Below are 23,017 nucleotides of genomic sequence, written 5' to 3'. Positions count from 1 at the left end.
CTTTCACATACAGTGAGACCACAAAAGCAAAACTGCCCATCAGTGTTTGGAGTTACTTTGTGATCACTCTGGAAGCAGGTTCTCTCTTTTTCTTTAAGTGCATTACAGCAGGTTGCTAATGTAAAATAACTGTTCTCATGTTTATATGTATGTATTGTTTTATTCAATGCCATGAATTAACCAGTGTTTCTGGTTACTGCCAATTTGTATACAGTTCTGGGCTCTTAATTAGTCAAAGTCTTTATTTTTTGTAAGGTTTTGATTCTTTACTGTAATGCATAATTAGAATTTTTTTTTTCTAATCTCAAATCAGTGTTGTTTTTAATTAGACCTCACACACTTTTACCCACAAATAGGTGCCTGGCTTTAATCAATGCCTTTTTTTGTGTGTATGATGTCATTCAAACCAAGACCTCCTGGGACAACAAATGTGTTTTTTCTCTTCTTTTTCTGTACATGTCGGAGTCAGTATCCAGTGTAGGATCCGTTACTGTACTGCAGCTGTAGTCAGCCAACTAATGGTATTGAAGGAATGTCAAGCTGCATGACAATACTACTGAATCCCTCATGCTGCTGCTGTATGGGAGGGATGAGCCCAAGTAATGGTTTGGTTGTATGATGGGGCACATCTGTATCTGTTTTTAAACTTTAATATATAAATAACTGGTTAATTAAAATGATTTTACATTCTGTAAAAATTCTAATAAAATTTTTCTACTTGACATCTTAGTCTGAATATAATTTGGATTTAAAATTATTAGAAGCATCCAGATTTGTCTGTTTATTCCCTGTTGTGATTTGTGATGCTTAATCTATGTTTCATCTTTGAGATTATTTATAGTAGAATTGGAAACTATTTATGCGGTCCATATAAGTAGGATTTTATGACTGGTTTATTGAACCAAGGACTTGATGGAGGAGAAAGTTGCTGCCATATTTCAATGCCCATCAGTTAAGGTGCTTCATTCATTATTAACTGGGGCTTTCTGCATATTCTAGTGCCCATAACTCTTGACTTGTTGAAATTCTCCCTTGTCCATTTTTTCCTAAATCCTCTTTCATGAAATTATATATACACACACACACGAACGAATGTTTAAGTGCAACCTTAAATCAATGAAAATGTGTGCGTTTATATATATTTCATGATGATGTTTCACAACATTGGGTTTTCCTTTTGTCTTCGTTTTCCACTAGACAGTTTAACACAAAGTGTACCTCAAAGGAAATTCAGCCAGTTAAAATTGAACTGCATGAGTGACCAAAGAATTACTATCACCAAAAAGACCCTCAGGAGCAGATTATGTGTACAGCTAATTAAAAAGCACCTTCTCAAAGTAAAAAACAAACAAAAAAACCCCTCTCTAAGATTATTTCCAAGTCATTGTTGTGAATCTACAGCTTTTCTACTAAAGATATCATTCTTATTTTGTGCTATGTTGCCATGAAAAGCTCACTTACTTCACCTGAAAAACTTTATATTTACTTTTCAAATTATCAATGAACTAACGATTTATTAACTATGGCCCATGGGAAGGCACCGTTGTATTTGAGTTTATAAGTATGACACCAAATACATATACTTCTTGTGTGAGGGCACAATGTAATGGCTGTGCTGACTGTGTGTTGGATTGGACCCCCTCCTTGTGGTGAACACATCTGCCATTACTGAGAAAATAACAAGTTCAAATAGGCTAGTTACGACATAGCTAGAAATGTCAATAACATCATGTGTTCAACAGAAAAGGCAGATAAAATCCAACTAGAAGCAATACCATTATCTCCAACACAGTCAAGTAGAACAGCTGCAGCTGCGCTCACAGAAAATAGGAGTTTTCTGTGGTAGTTTGATTTTTTCTTTGAAAGGAGGAGGCTGGCGACTTGTCTGGGGAATACCCTGTCTCATGGCCCTATGGTAGCTGGAATAGGCTCCAGCATGCTCCAGGAACCCTTAACTTGATAAGCAGAAGGCGATGGATGAATGGTGGAAGGAAAATATGCTGTGTAGGAACAAACAAGTAGTCCACAGAAATAGGGTAAAGGGTAACATGTTGTCTGCATAGATTCAATTCATCAGCAGGGTAATTCATCTATGAGTCCACTTGAGTGGAGGTTTGGTGTAGCGTTGACCAGCCAATTCTAAGACAAGTAATTTGAGACTTAACTCTGTTTATGAGCTACTGGATGGCTCAAGCCACAAATACAACCAACATAATAGCGTGCCATCTGCAAGTAAAACCCCAAATAGGGATTCTGAGTAGAAGACTGAATATCAACCTCTTTTGGCCAAATAAAGCAAAATTTGGAATTGCAATACTGTGTGCCATGTTACCAAGGAAATGCAGGAGTATTTAATTATTAGTGAGTTTAAATACTCATAAAACTGTGTTAACAGTGGTGCTAATAATATGGCCTTATTTCCTGCAACAAGATGAAGAGGATGAGAAGAAGTGTAACATTTGGAGTCATTTTTCTCATCATTTTGTTGATGCTGACTGATTGCCTGAAAAATGCACTGTCCAACATAAGCCCTCTGTTCACGATTTACTGTTTGTTATTTTGTGTAGAAACAATGAGCTGCCCTCTAAAAATGGACAATATATCAATAGCTGGTCATAAACATAAAACAACGTGAAAAACACTTTATTGTAAAATCCATCATGGCACTGCTGTAGATGTTGAAGCCCATTATTATGGTTTTGAAAGGGGGAAAACTGTTATGGCCACACAGCTGCTGAACATATTACCAAGCATTTATTCTAAGCATCATTACTGCTTTAATCATCCATATGTGTTCTTTGGACAACAATAGTCACATTTCAGTTGGCATCAAATATTAAAGTCTGACCAAGTTGCATTATGAGGATGAAAAGAAAATCTTCTAGCTGGCCTCTGATGTTTGTGCTTTGAGTTCACAAGGAAGGGCTTCATCTTTTCCGCGGGGGACCAGACATAAAATTGTTTTGATGATATTCATCATCCCTTTCAGAAGCTGCTTTAATGAGGATGAAAAGGGTGCAGAGTTTCTGAAGTTGCTGAATGTAATGGAGGACCATTTATGGCCATTATGCCACTTAGGGTTCACTTGTTAGATCTGTAGAGGAACATTTTGAGGAAACATACTTGGCTTTTGAAAAATGCCAAGAAAATTAGCAGGTGAAAAAAATAAAAAGATATTTATAGAGCATGGATTTTATGTGTTGAATGATGTTTTTATCAAATTAAGGTTTAAATGCTTGACTTGAGGATTCAGCATCATCAGCCGTAGTAACCCAGGTTTAGATGAAGATATGTGGAGTGAAGCTGTCTTTGTTTCTGCTGCTGCAGGCTTAGATGGAAACTCATCAACAGAAGGAAATGGGAGATGGGAGAGAACATTACAGTGTATGTCACCTCTGGGAGGAAATAAGCTTCCTGAACTGTCAGTGAACCACCAGTTACAACCCACAACTGAGGACTCTGCTGTTTGCTTGATTGATGCCGTGACGAAGGAGAAGGGACGCCTGAACAGAGACAGATTAGCAGAGTCAAAGACAGCACGGTGAATGTGCATCAGCACTAGAAAAACAAACTCAAACACAGGAAAGAGCGCCCATGCATCTTCCAGAAAAGGAAAGGAGATTCAGTTATTTTTTGAAAACTATGATGGTAAAGCGACTGGTTCTCACACAGCAATTTTCTACTTTGCTTGAGCACTCAAAATGCTTTATGCTACAAGTCACATTCACCCATTCACACCCACAATCATACCAGCACGTTTTTTCTCTATCAAACATTCACACCTTCACGCTCCAATGAACGCATCGGGAGCAAATGGAGTTCGGCATCTTGTTCAGCATACTTTGGTCAAACCACCTACCTTCCCGATTACTAGACGACCTGCTCTGCCGCCCCAACCGCAGCCGCCCCAGGAATGATGTGATATGTGTCATTTGTGAAACTGATCCAACCAAAGCACAGCAAGAGGCTGTCATGTCCTTCCAAAGTTAGAGAGGCTGTTCTTGTGAAGTAGGATCGTCGTGTGTACGGGAAGGTCACTGGTCACCTCCTGTCAGGCCGCACTGTTCGAGTCTCTGAAGAATCAGAAGAACATTTAACTAACGCTGACACATAGACAGCTAGAACTAAAACTCAAGTCGAGCCTGTGGATGGTTATCCTCTGTGCAGAGCTCAGCTATGGTGAGAAAAACAATGCCTGCAGTCATAAAATTGAGCTCTCATAAATTTACCCAACTGCACAGTCTCTATATTTCTGATAGTATAATTTTTAAGACTCATAAAATTGTCCAGTGTTATAAACCACAGCAAAATTTTCATGGTTTTTAATCAATGTTAAGGAATCCCTTTCTGCATCTGTGTGCTGGTGTTTTCAGATAGACTCCTGCCTGCTGACTCCTTTCTGATAAGTCTTTTTCAACATATGCTACATGTACAGGATGTCATACTTAGTGCAGGCAGCACCCACACAGAATGAATGAATGAACTCTGGACATATTCCAGTTGAGAGTTAATAACCTTGACATAAACTAAATTGGAACCTGACATTCAGAATGAGTGAGTTTTACACTTGAAGCAATATATAGCAGTGAGCCAGGGCTTGGTCAATCAGATGACTTACATCAACTCTTCACACAACAAAGGGATACTCAGATGAATTGTAAGTTAGGATACGTTTGAAACATGACTGCACTTCTGTTGGCTTCATATCTGCAGTATTTTTCTCAATTTCTTTACTAAATGGTACATTTATGAACTAGGGAAAACTGGTTTTTGAATGCTTCAAACAGACTTTTTGGAAACAGAGAGCATTATATCCTGTAAAATCTGCTAACAGTGTAATCAAATGCCTAAAAAAGCATGTTGGGATAGTTTGGCTTTGTAGGCTACCAAAAACAACTTTGTGGGAGTAAATATGCTGTTTACACTGTATGCCTCACTTTGAAGAGACATTATCCAGAGCTGCCTTAGGTCACATTTATTTTTGTAGCCTGACATCCCACACTGTGCAGTTGTTCAAAAAGCTTTTAAACAAAAAAAAAAAAAAAATTAAAAAAAAATCATCCTAAGAACGAAAAAACACACATGCCCAGGGTTAGCCAAGCTAAGTTCAGGATAAAGAAGGTAAAATTTAAGGTCTTTATAGTTCTCTCAGGGGTCTGTGGAGACCCAAAACAGAGGTTAAAGCAGAGTGAATGGGTGCCATTTGCAAGGTAAAAACGAAGAATGACCTTAAAAAAAAACAAAACAATCTCCTGTTTAATTTTCTGTCGGTTTGTTTGTTTGTTTTGCCACGATCAGATGACACTGAATTCATGAGTTAGCTACTTAGGTAACCACAGACTTCATTATCTATTATAATGAAGTCATAAAATTTAAAAGGAGTGAATTTTTATCAAAGTTCACCATCTGTCTGTTTTCACAAATGGAGGTTTTTCTGTTAAATTAACTGCAAATGCATTTATTTCAACATTTTGCATTTCCACTTGGGTGGGGCCTCTATGAGCATTACCTCATATTTTGGGCCTCAAGTGGCCATTTGAGACACTTCAGTCCATATCAGTGTTGTGGCACAGATTTTTCTACTGCTTCCAAGTGGCCAAAACTCAATTAATACCCCGTTTTAATTTCTTTTATTTATTTATTTATTTATTTTTACTAATGCTATGCTATTACTTTATATGAGAGAAAGCACCCTGTAATTCAGAGCCAAACCACGGCAGGAGTTAGAATGCTAATGCAGGGTGAATTTGATGTTACAGATGGTTCACACAGATGGGCAGACAGACTATAATACCCATGCTTTTGATTGCCTGCTTGACACCAAAGGCACACAGGGCCTTTGACTGCAGCTTGAAAATAAACAGTTGGAGGTTCTTCCTGCCGTTTGAGCATCAAGGGAAAACTGCAAGTGACAGAAGCTGCCACTGAGAGAGCTAATGTGAGAGTTAATTCTGTGTACATATCTGACAAGTTCCTAACCCTTTAGTCAATCATTTTGCTTTGTTTTTTTCTCCACCTTGTTTTTTTTTTTTTTTTTTAATTACAGTGCACTTGTGTATTTTTGTAGTAATGATAGCAGTGTGCTCCCCATTGTTATGGATTGTGCACAGCATTGAATCTCTCTATAAATTGATTGTCTCAGGGGGATGATATCATCTTGGATAAAATACAAATACACTTTCTATACAAAGGATTTAAGATTGGCCGAGTGGTTATGTCTCCGTCCACGCTTGTGGGTGTCTGAAGTGAGAAAGAGAGGTATTGGCTGCGATAAGACAGCAATCTCATCCAACCTTTTTTAGGTGTAAATATGAAAGAGGATTTCACTGCTGCTTTTAAAAGCTGGTAAAGATTCATGTTGTTGTGGGAGACAGAAGCTTGTCTCTTGTCTATGCACTCTGCCAATGTTGCTGTGAAGAAGAAGAAAGACCAGATAGATCAGACGCTGCCATTACAGTGACCTAGTGATTATCTGTGGATCCCCTTGAGGACAAAAGGTAACAGTATTGTACCCAAGACCCAGCAAGCTCCACACAGCCTCACTGCACATACTGAGCTCACTACATCAAGTACATTTAAAGGGAGGGATCTTGAGTATAAAAAACAAACTTAACTCCTACAAGTTTTAAAAGTGAATTGTTTTATAAAACTGGGGATTAGGATTAATCCAGACCATATGTAGCATACTCGCCTCTCCTATTGCCCACTCTTTGTGGTATTGGAGCTGACCAAATTTAATTTCAAGCTTGATTTGCTCATGACAAATGTAATATTTCAAGGACCACATATTCCAAAGTAGTCAAATAGATTCAATTTCCTTTGAACAACCATGCTTTCGGGTTGAACAGCCCTCCTTATCAGAGTTTGACACAAATGATTCAGAAAACTCTCAGGATATTCCTTACTTCTCTATAGAAAGTGCTACTGTGTTGCTAGCTTTTTTCCTTCAGGGCTTATAGAAATGCTTTGAGATTGCTAGATTTACTGCTAGAAAACTGGCTGCTTGTTAATGGAGATAAAATATCAGCATACCAAGGGAGTAAATAAGGCAGTAACAATTTTGAAAAAAGACAATGCTTTTTCTGCAAAGTATTTAGAAATATTTAGTGAATCTAAATTGCCCATAGGTGTGAATGTGAGTGTGAATGGTTGTCTTTCTCTCTGTGTTAGCTCTGCGTCAGGCTGGTGACCTGTCCAGGGTGTACCGTGCTTCTTGTCCTATGTTAGCTGGGATAGGCTCTAGCCCCCTCGCAACCCTGATAAGGATAAGTGGAAGAGAATGTGTGGATGGATGGATGGATGGATATTTAGAAATATCAGAGTACAAATGGGGTTAAATTAATGGGTGCTTTCAACAGTTTTCATTTTTATCAGTCTGCTGTTCACCACTGTTCAGTTTTAAAAATCTTTGGCATGGCTCAGCAGGTAAAGGGAAGGCTTATGTGGTCAAAAAAAACCCCCAAACAAACAAACAAACAAACAAACCAAAAAAACCATGGAAGATGTCAACAAAAGGGCAGTCAGCCAGAACAGGCAACGTTGTTCAAAAGCAGACAGAAACTTAAAAGGGCAAGCAAAGGACAAAAACAAGCTGCAGGAAAACAAGTCAACAAGAATGCTGCAGTATAGCTGAGGCAGCACAACAGACAAGGAGTTGTGGCTATAGGGCATATGCAAAATAACAGGGAGCTGATTAATGAGTTGGGGACTTGTGCTCAGGTGGAAACTAGGTGATGGGAACAAGGAGGGAATGACAGATTCTAAAGTAGTACAAATATCCCCATTTTAATCTATCAAGTGTCACTTGTACAGTATACAATTTTCCTGCATCCAGTTTCCTTTGTTCGGTCACAATATGCTATTTTACATGAAAAAAAAAAATGAAAAAAAAAGTACTTTGTCACTTCAGACTCAACTTAATGACATTAATTTTTGAATCATGCTAACTGAATCACTCAGCAATCTTTGCATAGCATGAAAATAAGTCAAATAGGGGATTTTGAGTAACTGATATAGTGTTACAATCCGGTAAATTTGCAAGACTTTGCTTTCATAGGATGATATCTACGGTTGCTTGAAAGGGATTAGATTAGATTACTCAGTTTAAGTCAGACTGAAGTAGGCTTATTGACCGAATGAATGGACTACATTACAGCCCTAATCATCTTGGATGTATTGTTAGTAGCTTTAGTTTTACCAGACCAGTGAGTGGGCAGATAAGACTGAGTGTCTGTGTTGTATAATGTAGGGATGAGAGGAGGAACCTATAAAATGCACCCTCTAACTGTTACATTTTATACAGAGTACTTTCACTGTCTGTTATGATTCTGATGGGTTTCATGGCAAAACAATCTGAACTGATTCATGGGCATACTTTTGTGTTAAGTATGAGAACGAACAGAGAAGAATAAAATACTTTTTGATGCGCAGCCAGAAATGTTAAACCTTTTATTAGATTTAGCTTGACCTGTTTGAATCTTCTGAACACAGTGTGTTTTTAATATGTGCTGATCACGACAGAAGAAATTGGGCACACAGAAACCAGCATTATCTGCAGTTATACTGCTACACGGTTACACAAAGTTGATTTTGGAATGGATAAAGCAGGCTAACACTGAACTTCTGGAATGATCTTCCCAAATCCCTAACCACAGACGTATCGAACATTTCTGGACTAGGCTTAAAAGCTTGGTTCATATCAGGAAAACAACCAGTTTAAATCATCTCTGCCACTTCTGCCAAGAAGACTGTTAAAATATTGAGGCAGCATTATACCAAAAGCCTGTCGAAATAAAAAGAAATAAAATAGTTGAGGTCTAAAAAGCTAAGGTACATTTAACCAATTATGGGAGGATGTATTGGAGCATGTGTGTATATATTTGACCCTGTGTTGGTTAGAGAAAATCCACAACAACTTCAAACCACCCAGTTGTGCACCCAGTTCTTGTGTTTTTAAAATAATTAAAGATGTGTACTGTACAATCATTCCACCCTGGAAAAAGAACTCATTAAAAGCACAAAATTACCATGACATTTGTCCCATGATGAGTATATTTAACCTTCTCACAACTCTGCATCTGAACTGTGTGGGCGTGCATGGCTTGTGTCAGGATGGCATTGAGTCCAAATTGCACGGGGCTAATTGGGCCCCTATGCAGTTGTAGTTGTATGATTGAATTCTTAAATCCACATCTCGAAATGTCTTTCATTTTTCTGAGTTCTTGGAAGTCTATAAAATGAATCTCACCTTGTCATTACAAGTATCCCTGGTGCTTTCATCTTGAAGTGCATTATCCCACACTGCAATCGCACGCACACACGCACACACACACACACACACAAATATGAATTGCAAATGAAAGCAATTACACAGCAAAACTCTTAGGTTATTTGGGGTGCTACTTTTCCCCAGCTGCCAGGTAATCTGACAAATTAGTCTCAGCTGCTCCTTCTTCATCTCTAGGGGAATTTTTTTTTCTCTCTCTCTCTGCGGCTGCTGAGATTTTAGGCTTTCTAGAGCGAGGACTCACACACAGACACACAAAGCACACTGTGGATGGCTGTCCATTACCTGGAGCAAGTGAAGCAGTGTAAGAGATCCCTGATTTCAGACCAAATAAAACAATTCATTGATTTACATATGGAAAAGAAAATGGACCTTAGGAGCATTAACAGCCCGAAGTTTAATCTCAGGCGGCACGGTCAAGAGACATACTTATGTAGGTGGTGGCGGGGGTGTTTTTCCACCTTATTAAAACATGAGCGTTGTTTGAATCTAACACTTGCCTAGAGCTGTACAACAATCTTTGATGCTTATCCAAGGAAAATCTTCCTGCCCTCACATGTTTTGAAGGTGGCAGCAGTAACAGATGAAGTGGTTTAATGAGGTTTCTGAGAGTGAATTCCCCTGAAGGGATTAAAAAATGTTTGGGGCCCATTTCTCTCCCACCTGGAGCATTGGGTTATGATGAGAGGCTGAACTAATGACAGTCATTACTTTCAGACATAACACTATGTGTACGGATGCAGCTGCTGTGAATACGTGTAGCTAAATAGTCTACTTGCATGCCAGCATACTTTACTTAGTTTTAGTGCAAAGTTGCTAAAATACCATATCCCATATTCATCATGGTTTTCTAAATGAACTGAACAAATGTCAATTGAATCTTTTGAGTCAGTGATTGGACAAAAGAAAAAAAGGAATAAATAACTAAAGAAAAGCCGTTGAGCCATAAAAAATCAAATAGAAACAATCATCTAAAGCCTTATTTGCTCAGGACTACTAGTGTTTTCAGTAGATGTGATATGTGCATGGGATTTATTTCATACTTTCACCACTCCTGCATCTGTGTTTCCTGCAGCACATTTGCACGCCATAAGCAGAGTGAAGATATGGTGACAAATTTGAGCCTGTTACTGTCATGCATGACATCCATCTCCTCAACTTTTAAGATTTTATTCTTCTGTTGGATTTAAGCTTGGGCTTTCTGTAAACTGGGTCTCCATGCGCCATGTGCTTGTTAATTTTTGAACACTGAATGCTGTCTAAAATTTATGTATTTACTTAAAATTTCCAACACAGCTAGAAGGCAAAAGAAAAGTGTATAAAACCCACCCACCATGAAATCACTGAAATTCAGAATCATGTAGCTAGACTAAGGCTATCACAGGATCTGGGTGTTTGGTGAGACCGCTGAAGTAATTTACAAATTACTGGAGGTCTCCAGGTGACACGAGTCCTATGTAAACACAGCTATGCTTGGAGCATGTCATTTCTGAAGTGATATTATTGAGCTTATTCATTCATGTCTGGTAAAAAAATAATGTTGTGTATGTGACATTCTAGGGTTCAGCAAGATATATATTTTTTGCTCTTAATATGTGAGATCTCTAAGCCTTGCATGGCTAATCAAGACATTTGCATATTTACAACCTGGAGCAGTGAGCTCTAGACCTTCCAGCTGCATTGACAGCTGTGAGGCATATGCTTCTGTGGATGCAGAAGAAGCCAGAAGGTTCAGTGACACGTTATATGTAAATCCACTTTTTAGAGGCAATGACACAGCCCGCTTTAGCATCTTTAGTGAGCCTGCAGTCTTTTATTTTCGGAGTACTTTGAAGCATGACAAAGGGATCATGTGCTACTGTTTACTAAGCAGAAACACCTCTAACACAGTGTGATGTGTTCTGTTTTATCTTCCAAGGTGAAAACAGAAGAGCACATGACAAAGTAGTCATTAGAGCATTAAGGATATTAGGTATTGAGTGGAAAAGAACACATTAAGCTAATGGATGAAGCTGCTCTTAAACCCCCACAGTCCCCAAACTCCATCTACAACCTTTGCTAATGTATCATCCATCCATACAAGGTGCAAAGTGCATTTTGAACAAGAACACTCTCCTGAACAAGTCAGAGATATACAGAAGGTTCATATCAGCAAGGAACTGAAGCAATACTGGAAAAAGAAATTATCCGTATATTATGGCATGCCATCATTGAGTAACATGAAATAATATGCAGTACTAGTAAGTCAAATAATAAATATTTTTTAAATGGATCACACAGATCACATCAAAACATACACAGGAAATTATTAAACCACTCCTGCAGCATAACACATTTCCTGGCTTTTTGATCTGTTTGTGACTCACATACTGACCATTACATCTGAGGCATAGAGCCAAGCAAGATTTATTTATTTATTTATACTATGAATAGAAGATGATAGCACAAAGGAATGTATTCATATTTTGCTTTTGGTTTCTAAAAAAAAATATAGCAACAAGGTTATTTTTGGATAAAATAACATAAAATGTAATTTTTGCTTCATATTTAATATTGATATATCCAAATAGAGGGCTATTAAAGAATACTTACAATGACCATAAAACCACGCATTTTTTCACAGTCTTGGAAACAGCGTGTTGCAAAAGTGTTTCAGAGCAGAGCTTTTGTCTATAGTGCTGCATTTTAAGCCTGTAGCTGCAATTGCTTAGTAAATAAATAAATAGAACTTTCCTATAAGCTAAAGGCAGATAATCCTCCCTCTCAGTAATGACAGGGAGAAAAGCAGCATCATGACGCATCAGAGCTGAGGTGTGCAGCTGAGGCTTTCTTTAATAGCGTGCTCAGTTTTGGCGACATACCCACAGTGAATGTACAGGTGGATTCACCTCGATTCAGGGTCAGCTGAGAGTTGTCTGTGGGAACATATAGTATACTCCACAGAAGCAGCTTCAATGAGAAGTTTTACTATGAAACTCAATTTGTGGGTTTTTGAAAGGCTGGATTTTGTGAGTTTTCTGTTTGGCTCATTTTTGCGCCACTTTCTTACTTCCAAAAACTGTTTTCTTCTCCCAGTTGTGAACTTGTTTAGGCAGCATTTTTCAAAAGGATAACAGCCACAGTGACATACTGAAACACACTTTGAATCAATGATAATGCTCATCAGCTTTTAAAGATTGCAGCAACATATATGTCTCATGGTTTTTATGCGAATAATCAGCCATCACCCAACTGGACAGAACCGCAAAAGGCTGCTTCAGCTGCCCACTGTGGCATCCCTTTTGTCAGCCTTCCAAAAGCACTTTCCTCATCCAGTTGGCATGTTGTCAGGCTTATTGGCTTTTAGAGTGATGTTCACTTCCTAAGAGCAACTGAATACCTTACACTTAAGAGTCAAAGGTTTCAGGGGCAGACAACTGTAAGACACTTTCTCTCTTATCACACATCCATCGTGAGGAAAAAATGGATACTTATGCAGTCGCTAATTTCTTCCTACCTCATTAAAGTGCCCTTGAGAAGTCATGACAGAGTGTTCGCCGAGTTGATCTTAGTCTCGAAAGGACTGTAATCAAAATAAAGTCCAGTCACCGGGGAATGGAGCCAACATGGCCAGGAGTGGTCTGTCACATTCATACTATTACTGCAGCTGTAGGCAGTCGATCGGCAACACACACAGATGCGAGAGCAGCACAACATGGTGGAGGCTCTCTCGCCTCAGCCACTTATTTTCAGATGAAGGACGATCAATAGAGTTAGTGAGATTTAACTGAGCAAGAAGAAGAAAGATCATTTGCACCAAGAGCACCCAGGACTATGTATTCCCCCCTTTCTGTCAGTTTATTTAGTTTTTCATTTGGAAAACAGCAAGACCCATTAGTTTTCCCCCTGAGCCATAGAAAGCATTTCACTCTTTTACTATATTTAATGCTGTGATAACAATTACTAAAGCTACACAATGAACTTTTAAAAAATATATTTTAAGTCAATATTTATCTAATCTAAAATACACAACATGAAATATATTCGTAAAAGTGTTATCATTAAAAAAGTTAATTGTAAAAATATTATGTTATGATAGAGCTTAGAATTGAACTTCAGCTTAGTGTTTTGTTTTGGTCTAGTTTTATGTCTCACAGCACCAGTGAAAATATGCAACTTGTCTAATGCTGTGCATCCTGTAGTCAGCAAAATGTTTGCTTCACCGACTTTGTTCATGCAGAGAATAAATCCCATTTTATACAATGGAGACCTTTTTAGATGCCTTCTGCTTTGCTGCTCTTGTGCTGCATCCATCTTGGATGTGCGCATTCCTGTTTTGGAGTGTTGCTCTCTTCTGAACAAAGCTGGATGGTGCTATTAGCCACTTATTACGGCCACCTGAACTATGCAGACGAAAAATACGTATTTAAAATACAAAATATGAGTAACTGTATTCTGTTACAGTTACCATTTTAAAAGGTGGTATTTAGAATACAGTTACTTTGTTGAAATAAATGGATTACACGGCGGTATTTTCCTGTTTCCTATTGTCGCGCGTCAGGACTGTTTGAGTTTTGTTTGACAGCTATGTTCTGTTGTTCCAGGCGGCAGCGTTATGGTTGCCATGGTTACAGGGTGACGCTCTCTGCGACTGTGTGTTTCCTGGGTGAGAGAGCGCCTTTTTGTTGTTGTTGTTGTTAAGCTAATCCGGTTGTTCAGTGATGACGCGACGAATCCTACTTCCGGGTCTAAAGTAGTCTGCGTTTAATATGGCTTTTGTGTTGTTAACATGTTTAATGTTTTGTATTTTCTTCTATTTAATCTCAAAAAGCTCCTAAAACAGTCAGTGATCACTGTTGACCTCCCTCGGCTTTTATTACCGCTAATCATTTATTTAAGCTCAGTTTTTAAAACCTTAGGATGTAACTACAGCCCAGCCCATGCAGCAGTATATGAATGACTAACCTCGTATTGTGGATGGATTATCTCAGTTGTTCTCTGGCTGAAGTTTGGTCCTTTTACAGCATCCTGCCATGCGATTACATTTGTTCCTGACCACCGAGAACACTCACGTTAACTTTTATCGAGTGGAAAAAAAGTTAGCTTGTTTATATTATGCTAACATAGCTGTGTCGCTAGCGGTCACGTAGCACATCATTATATACCAGCTAGCCCAACTTCAGTAACCCTACAAACGTCACTGCTGTTTAGTTTTCTGTCTTCATTTATGCTGGAAGTGATAACAGAGCTGTACGTTTTAATTTGTTTCCAAAACCCCGCAGTCAGGACATGCTATATTGTATTTAGATAGAAGCTAGCGAGCTAACTCCCTGCTAACTTCTAACTCCGTTAAATGTCATAAATTCCGTTTTCATGGATGCCTGGATGTTAAACTCAATTGTTACACCTGGTAGAGCAGAACGCTGATCATTTTATTAAAGATGAAAGACTTTAGACAGTTTTTCAACTCTCAGTAATGCCATAGTTATCGTTTGATATATGGACCTGCAGCGAAGTTTAGGTCCAGACACGGCTAGTGACGTCAGACTGAACAACCGGATAGGCAGAGTGTTAGAGACATAGCCCTAAAGAATGTAGCCTCATGGGCAGTGTAGTCCGTGCTGCAGGGAGAATGGACTGCCATACCCGTTATGTGTCGTGAGCACGAGGAGGGAGAAAAAGGAGAGTGGAAAAGTACGAGTTGTCATCGAGCAAAAACGGGAGCTGGAAGCATGTAAATATAATAATAACCACTGCAGCGGAGAAGAGTGCCTCATGAGCCCAATTGTAAGTAAGCTATTAAGACTCGACTGTACACCGTGTTCGTGTTTTCCTCCGAAACAATAAGTTCCGTTGCAGCAGCCTTTCAACGCCTCTCTCTGTCTCTCGCTAGCAAAGTTGACCCAGACAACAAAGGAAAGCTAGTTTTCGGCTACGAGCCCGACACGAACCCGACGTATTAGCCAGAGGTCCCTTTACTACGGTTCGGAGCCGCGGACCTTCAGTAACAGTAATAGTACATTCATGTAGTTGTAAAAAGCATGATAATATATTAAGTAATCCAAAGTATTCAGAATACATTACTCTTATTGAGTAACGTAACGGAATACGTTACAAAATACATTTTGGGGCATGTATTCTGTAATCTGTAGTGGAATACATTTTAAAAGTAACCTTCCCAACACTGCAGATAGCCTGATTACTATCACACTGAAGCACATATCTTAGTTTAGGCTTCGTGAGGTAACTGTATATATAAAAACAGACATTCTGAGTGTTAACAGTTAACTCATTCTGTCCTCATTCCCATGATATCCAATAAACACCAAGCTGAAAACAATTAAAAAAGCTTCATCTATAGTATAGGTCTTGATGATGTGCATTGCAGGCTTTTTTTCTTCTTCTTACAAATACCATACCATTCTTTGTGGGGTTTCTCAGCTGATACTTGATTTACCGTGGCATTTAAAAAGCCTAGTATTAGACTATACAAAGAGACCCAACTACACAGCAGTAAAGGTGTCACTAATTAGTTCAGGTCAAGCAACTAAATCAGCTTCTGAAGAAGAAATATTGCAGGCAGAGGAGAGAGGACACTTTCCTAATGAGGATTTACAATATGCGATTCTTCAGCACATACTGCACACTCATTAAAGAAGGCTTAAATCTGTAGTTCATTCATTTCCATTTGTGGCTCTTTCAGATCTTTTTTTAATTGACAAAAATCAAATGGAATTCATTTGAATTCCATTTGATTTTCTTAATACTTGAAATGAAAATTCAGGGCCTTGGATCTGTTACAGGATTTGACAGCAGCCAATTAAAAGAAACTTGAATGACATGAGCACATGCAGTGGGTTTTAACTTTAAATGTTGGTAATTTTGGTCAGCTTTAACAATGAAAATATAAGTAGGAATGAGCTGACAGACTCAAAGTCCACTGGTTTGCTGCCACCTAGATTTTCTGTTCATCTTTAATGTCTTATAAGTTGTCAAGGGATGTTATCTACTTGGTAGTGATCACAAGTGATCAGTATTACTTCACTCAAAAACTCAGTGGACTAGTCCCTCATTCGACTCATTGGACCAACACAATGTTCTGTGGGATAGGTCAAGGAGGTCATAGCAAAGAACATCAGTGATGTACACTGAGATTTACAGGTCAAGGATCTCTTGGGGACAACTCTCAGCAATTGTAGATTTCAGTTCAGAAATCAGTTCAAACAACTGTACAACAGCACAGTTTGCTGGGAGGTGTAGCCACTTTCCCAAGCTGTCACAGAAGAAATACGTTAGGATGGTTAGAAACAATCCAATAATGACTGTGTATGAGATATAACTGTCACTGCTTATTATCAAGTAAGACTTACATCATCAAGAACTGAGAAACTCCTGTTCAAGAATATAGTCTCTCAAAATTCAAGTGAAAGAAAAGAAAGGCTTCTGGAGGAATGCTGGATGGCCAGATGGGCTAAAGATTGAGTTGCTACAACAACAAGAGGTATGTTTGGGTGGTTAAAGGTTAGCTATTCAACTCTAAACAAACTGTTAAGCATCTGTGGTAGCATCTTGCTCTGGGGCCTTGTTTCTTTGCTGCAGTAGAACAGAGTGAACGGAGTGGATGCAATAACCTCCACTTCAGAGGCAGATTAATTTTCCAGCATTACCTTAAACTGTCAGTTCAAACTTGGACATAATTCGTTGTTTCAGCAAGGCAGTAACCCCAAACAGATATAAAAGCTTTTTCTAAGCTTTTAGAATGGCCTTTACAAAGTTTAGAACACAAACATATTGAAAATGCGTGGACTGTATTTAGAGGTTGGATCTGTGCAAACAAAGCATTATTCTGAACTGTATTAACTCACTTCTTCCCTAGAATAGCAGTCAAGCATTCAACCAAAATTATGCCAGAAGCTTGCTGAATGCTACTAAAAGTCTGTGGTCAAGGTGCAAATTGCTAGAGAACATTTAAATTAGCATTAAATGATTTGAGAAAAAAATAGCAGCAAATTATTATTAGTAGTAGTTATGCTGTGTGTTGTATAATCCTTCTGCACCAGAAGAAGAGCTGTTTAGAGAAATAACTGGAAGCCAAATATGCCTACGACTTTTTTTGTTACTGATCAGCGTGAGTTTGAACAAAACTGCACATTTGTGTTTGGATAAAGTTTTTATTTGACCATCGACTGCTTTTTACTTATCTTCAGTCCTTCAGTCCAAACCTCAACATTTTCAGATAAATGTATTTGTCATGGCAAGGAAGGCAAGCTAACCTGTGAACGCTCAAGCACTCTCCCTCTACACTTGTGTTATTTACAGAGAACAGACAAGAGCTCTGGTCAGTAACACAAAATGGACACTTGATTTTTTTTTTCTTGTACATATAGATATAATTACACATCACTTATTACATGTTCAAATGTTGTATTATCAAATCTTTATGGAAATCTGAGATGGTCAAGCAGAAAATGCTCTAAAAACTAATTTAAGTTAATACGACCCTGTTATAAAATCTAAAAAGTTTAAGAATATACAAGAAACCTTGTCTAACAGAGTTCAAGCCAGAGTAGATTATCTGCTTCCATTGCACCCTATCCCTGTAGAATCCTCCTCCATCACACCAACCCTTTGCATGTGCTCCTTCACTGTATCCACAATTCTTCTCTGTGGTCTTCCTCTGCTTAGTAGCTCTATATCAGGGGTCTCAAACTTGCGGCCTGGGGGCCACTTGCAGCCCACGTCACCCCTACTTGCGGCCCGTATATTGACGTGAAAAAATATAATGCAATTTGGCCCTTGAAGTTACTTTTTTTGTTGGGGAGGATTTGTTTGTTGATGAGTGCAATGTTAAAATAAATCCATTAAAAAGCATATTTAATATCAAGGTGATATGAGCAGAGAGTACAAACATGTTGAGGGAATGACTGTGTTAGTTCAGTGATTTGTAAAGAAAACTATTTTCATTTGAATGCAATTTTATTCCTTCTTACTTCTACAAAAACTTATGTGTACACGTGTGTCTGCATTTGTTTTTTTGTTAAATATGAACAAAATTGTAACAAAAGTGCTGCCATGTGTTTGGCCAGAAACAGAGTACCAATGTGTTACTGTGCATTTGGTAGTTCAATGAAAAGTTTCAGTTAGTGAAAAGTGAGAAAAAAAAACTGTGTTCACATTTGCAGTTTTGTGTTGTTATAGAATATATTTGAAAAAATAAACCACAAAATTTTTGGAAGTTTTTGTGGGTGTTTTCTTGTTTGTTCTTTTGTTTGTTTGTTTGGGGTTTTTTTTGTGCTACTTGAACACTAAAGTGGCCCTCACATGAGATGACAGTGCCACCTTACACTCTTGCTGCTATTCGTCTCTTAACAAATCACCCTGATATCTCCACACACCTGTACTCTCTTCTACACCTCTTTTGTACACTGGCTGATGTTTTCAATGCTTAACCCCAGGTACTTATTCACCTTCTATGCATCAGACTGCATTGAAGAATGAACGCAATCATACCAAATAGTGACTTTCAAGCTCAATAGAAATATGAAGAAACGAGGGCTGGATCAAAACAGTTGCACAGTACTGTACGTGTGTAAGTGCATGAATCTGCAACCAACCCACACAATCTTCTGTCATCTGAAGAAGAAATATAGACAAAAAAGGGTAGGAGAAATGCAGCTTTTTCAAAGTGATGCTACTGAGAGTTTTATTCAACTAGCTGTCTGTTTAACTTGCCTCCAAAATCCATTTTACAGCATTACACAGACTTATTACATTGAGCTGGTGGGCAAGATGCAGTTGTGAAGCTGTTTAGGGATCAACTGAAAACTTTTCAGGATGGAGTTACGAAAAATGAAGAATACTTCACATTCTTGTTCTCTCACGGCCAAGATGTCATAACATCAAAATGCCATTTGTGGAAGAAAAGCCCCAAATTTACTTGGTAGTGGTATAAAACGTTGATCACCAAAGATGTACTGCCATTATGGGAGATATTTCATGTCACAGTCAAAGGAATGTGAGAGTTTATTTATATCCATCAAGGAGTATGCTGGACTTCTAAAGTACAAAATCTGACTTTTTGTTATTGTTTTTCAATTTCAAATATTCTGGAATAGAGGGCAAAATGGTGTGCAGGTGGATTAAGTCTGTTCAGTTTATATACTTAAGGAGCTAACCAATCTTTTTATAAATCCACTCTCTTAACCTTTTGACCATCATGGATCCACACAAGCAACAGAGAGACAGGCTAAGCACAAGAAACAAGACATCCATAACAGTACACACGCGATAAGTGGCAGTCCATTTCCTTTCACATTAGGGCTCAGCCAAAGAGAATCTTTATTTTCCGGCTTCTCATCATACACAACAGCATATCTGTCTTTTATCTAACCCAGTGACTCAATTATGCATGTGAGCTAAGCACGCCTTTCTTACTGAAGTACCTGAGAGCATCACGACTGATATTTTGATGTGGCGCCAAAGATGTTTGTGTATAATGGCAAAGTGACATCCCTTGATTTATTTTTTTTCCTTGTTTGTGGAAAGTAAGCTTTTCCAACTGTCACCATGAAAATATATGTAGTCATCTGACGTTTTGGAAAGATTTAATCTTAAAATAGATCCAATATCCTTAAAAACCATGCACACTGAGACTGAAAAGACTGGATCTGAAAGATGAGTGCTTTCAAGAATATCTTAGAATTAATGATGATGTTAAAAGCCTTCAAAGCCTATTTTATGAATGAGTGTCTCAAGATAAACCCCAAAATTTTCTGAAGAAGGTTGAAGAATCTAATTGATTCGATCAGTAACAAGAATTTATTACAAGTAGCTTTGAGCCAGTGCAAGATATTTTCTTGCACCGAGTACATGTACTTGTAGTAAATTTAAATAAACTTCATTTTCAGTGCAGAGCTTTTCATAGTATTATTTTTGTGGTGACTTCATATCACAGAGGCAGTTGCTCCAGCCTGCTGTTGTTAATTTATTCACATCACCAATATGCTATTATTAACTGTCAGAACATCAGTTTTCTAAATCTATGGGCATCAAAAATACCTCTATGAAAGTTACCACTCTTTTGAACTTGCTTCAATGAGATTTTAGCGTATAGCTGTGGGGGTTTACTCCCTTAAGCAGCATGGCAATTGATGTTAGGAGATGAAGCCTGGTTCAGAGTTGTTGTCCCAGCTATCCAAGATATGCTGGAGTTCCACATAGGCACGTTTTGTTCATTCTTTCATGAATGGCTGTTATTGTGAGCTAAATTAACACTTAAACACATGTTGTTGTTGTTTATGCTTTGTTTAGTCTGTATTTTTAAAACACATCAGGCGGTAGAGCATTACGGAAGGTTAGTGGTTCAATCCCTGGCTCCTCTAGTCTGCATATCAAGAGTGTGAATGTGTATGAATGTAGTTAGGAAGCACTCAGTTTAGAGAAAGTGGCTGAATGTGTTGTGTTGTATAGAGCACTTTGATTAATCCAGGAAAGTAGAAAAGTGCTATATAAGAATCAGTCGATTCACTGTCTGAACAGAGTTTTGTCATGTTACTTTTGCTCTACTATGTTCCGGCACATGTTGGTATTACATGGCTTGATTAGGGTACACATTAGGCTGACATCTGGGGCCAGAGCTGAAACTGTTCTGGGCCAGCACAGGGCCAGCAGTGTGTCTGCAACTGGCCCGTGGCTGCACACAATTTATACATGGCCCACATACGGCAAAGAATGACGGACCTTTGGTGGCCCAGATCAGGTTTGCCAGAGGTAATCCACACACGGGCCCGCACAGGACCACCAATGTGTCTGCAACTGGCCTTGTGCTGGCCCATGTGTGGGCCACCTCTGGCAAACCAGATCTGGACCACCAAAGGGCCATCATTCTTTGCCGTATGTGGGCCATGTGTAAGCACATTGTGTGATCCGGACCATACCAATTTTGCTATGTGGGTAACTTAACATTGTAGTACTTGCCCCTTGATTGGGAATGTAGAGCAAAAGAGGGAATAAAGCCCAATCATCTGCCCAAGAATTATTTAGAGTCTAAGTGTTACTGAATTATCTACATACATTTTGTTTTATAAATATTTATTTTGTATTGAATTTTCATTAGTGTGTGTCTTCATACTGCCTTGATACTTACGTCTTCCCTGAAATTTGGCTCTTGCAGGTACTCGCCTGAGACAGATAAGATGTATTGCTGTGTGTTTCATTCAGTCCTCCCATATTTCACTAAATACCACAACCGGGTGTTTGAATTCTACTTTATCCTCATGGTACTTTATCAAACACTAGACATTGACATGTGTAAAGTTGGAAAAATGTTAGCATGCATTATTTTTTGCACGTTTTGTATTTTAACAAAGAAATTTACCTCGATTAGCAGCTTATAATATCACAAAAATAAATACCCAACAGACTCAGATAAACATCTGAGGACTTCACTTGGCTTTGTCTAATTATTCAGTGACTTCTTTGTTAGTGGGATTGTAGCATGAGATATTTTCCCTATTAACATACCCAGTGATTTGGGCAGGCAGCTGTACCGTAATTGTGGAGGATGTGCGGAAGAAAGTAATTAGATCATTGCAACGCCGTGTTTTGCCAGCAGCTGTCTGTTTTGCATCAATTTTCCTAAATGAGTTTGTCAGGGCCCTCCTTCTTCGTCCATTCAGAAACACTACTGCAATTTTATTATAATTACTTACCCAGCACTGAATTATGACACAATATTCATTCAGTAAAGTGTCATCAGTGCCCAAAGGGGCATTTTTTAAAAAACTCGAATAAATAAAATTGCATTCAAATTAGGAAGAGAAAGGATGGGTGATTATTTTAACTGATGGGGTGGTTTCTTTTTGTGCCCTTTGTGGCTTCAATTAACAAACTGCCACTTAATTATTTATGTGAAAAAAAGCTTACGTTACCCACAAAATTCCTCCAAAAACATCTAATGACTCTACTAGATGACTGTTGTTGTTTTCTGGGTGTTTGTGACACCTTACTGATCACATTTTCTCGTGTTGTGATTCTCTTCCATCAGCTGTATCTCATGTGTAATGTTGTCATTACAGGAAGGAGCCATATAAAATATTAAATTGTGCTAAAATGCTCTTTTGGGCCGATGCCATGGAATTATAGACTGTCATTTGTACTCCAGATATTATCTACTTCTGATCACGATGACTGTCTTCTCGTGAGAGAGGTAGGGAGGTGCTTCTAATGCGCACAGCTAATGGCTTTTCCTTTCATTACTGCCTTCCTTGGAGTGCACAGAAATGAATCTTGATATATTACAAAAACTAAATACCAGAGAGAGACCTCTAAAAACTTCCAGGGGTTCTGTTCTCTGAAATTAGAAGTCTGTGGTCTCCAGTGGCTTCAGTTGCTATTCTGTGTTTGTCACTTCCTGTATGTTTAATTAACCCCACCAACTCCTTCCTCAGCAGTCTTTGGCAGCAGAAGTGGAAACCCCTGGTAACAATACACAAAATAAATTATACAGTCACAATAAATATAATCTGTGTGTATTTCTCATTTACTTCTACAGGGTGGCAGCATTTTTCTTTACCCTTCTTCACTCTCCCATGTCATTATTTCTGCTAACAGCCAAAAATAGACAACAATTTGTGTTTTTATTCAGGGTGAATAAAATATCCATAATATACAAATAACAGGGCTTCATAAAATTCCTCACAATGGTTCTAAGATTCTTCCATTTTAGCAGGAGCTTTCTGGGAAACCTTGGGC

General features: G+C 38.4%; 1 long non-coding RNA gene across 1 annotated transcript; it reads right to left on the bottom strand.

Moving 5' to 3' along the window:
* Positions 1–325: 325 nt before the first annotated feature.
* On the bottom strand, positions 326–9,335 carry LOC102301923. Its single transcript, XR_317480.3, has 3 exons — positions 9,248–9,335; positions 3,860–4,073; positions 326–3,503 (listed from the first exon to the last, which is right to left on the bottom strand). It is a non-coding gene; the product is annotated as an uncharacterized LOC102301923 (long non-coding RNA).
* Positions 9,336–23,017: the final 13,682 nt, after the last annotated feature.

The sequence above is a fragment of the Haplochromis burtoni genome, unplaced genomic scaffold (genome assembly GCF_018398535.1).
Source record: "Haplochromis burtoni strain Fernald_Lab_line unplaced genomic scaffold, NCSU_Asbu1 Contig_632, whole genome shotgun sequence".
Lineage (NCBI taxonomy): Eukaryota > Metazoa > Chordata > Actinopteri > Cichliformes > Cichlidae > Haplochromis > Haplochromis burtoni.
Note: the sequence above shows the minus strand (reverse complement) of the source record. Positions and strands in the feature narration are given on the sequence as shown.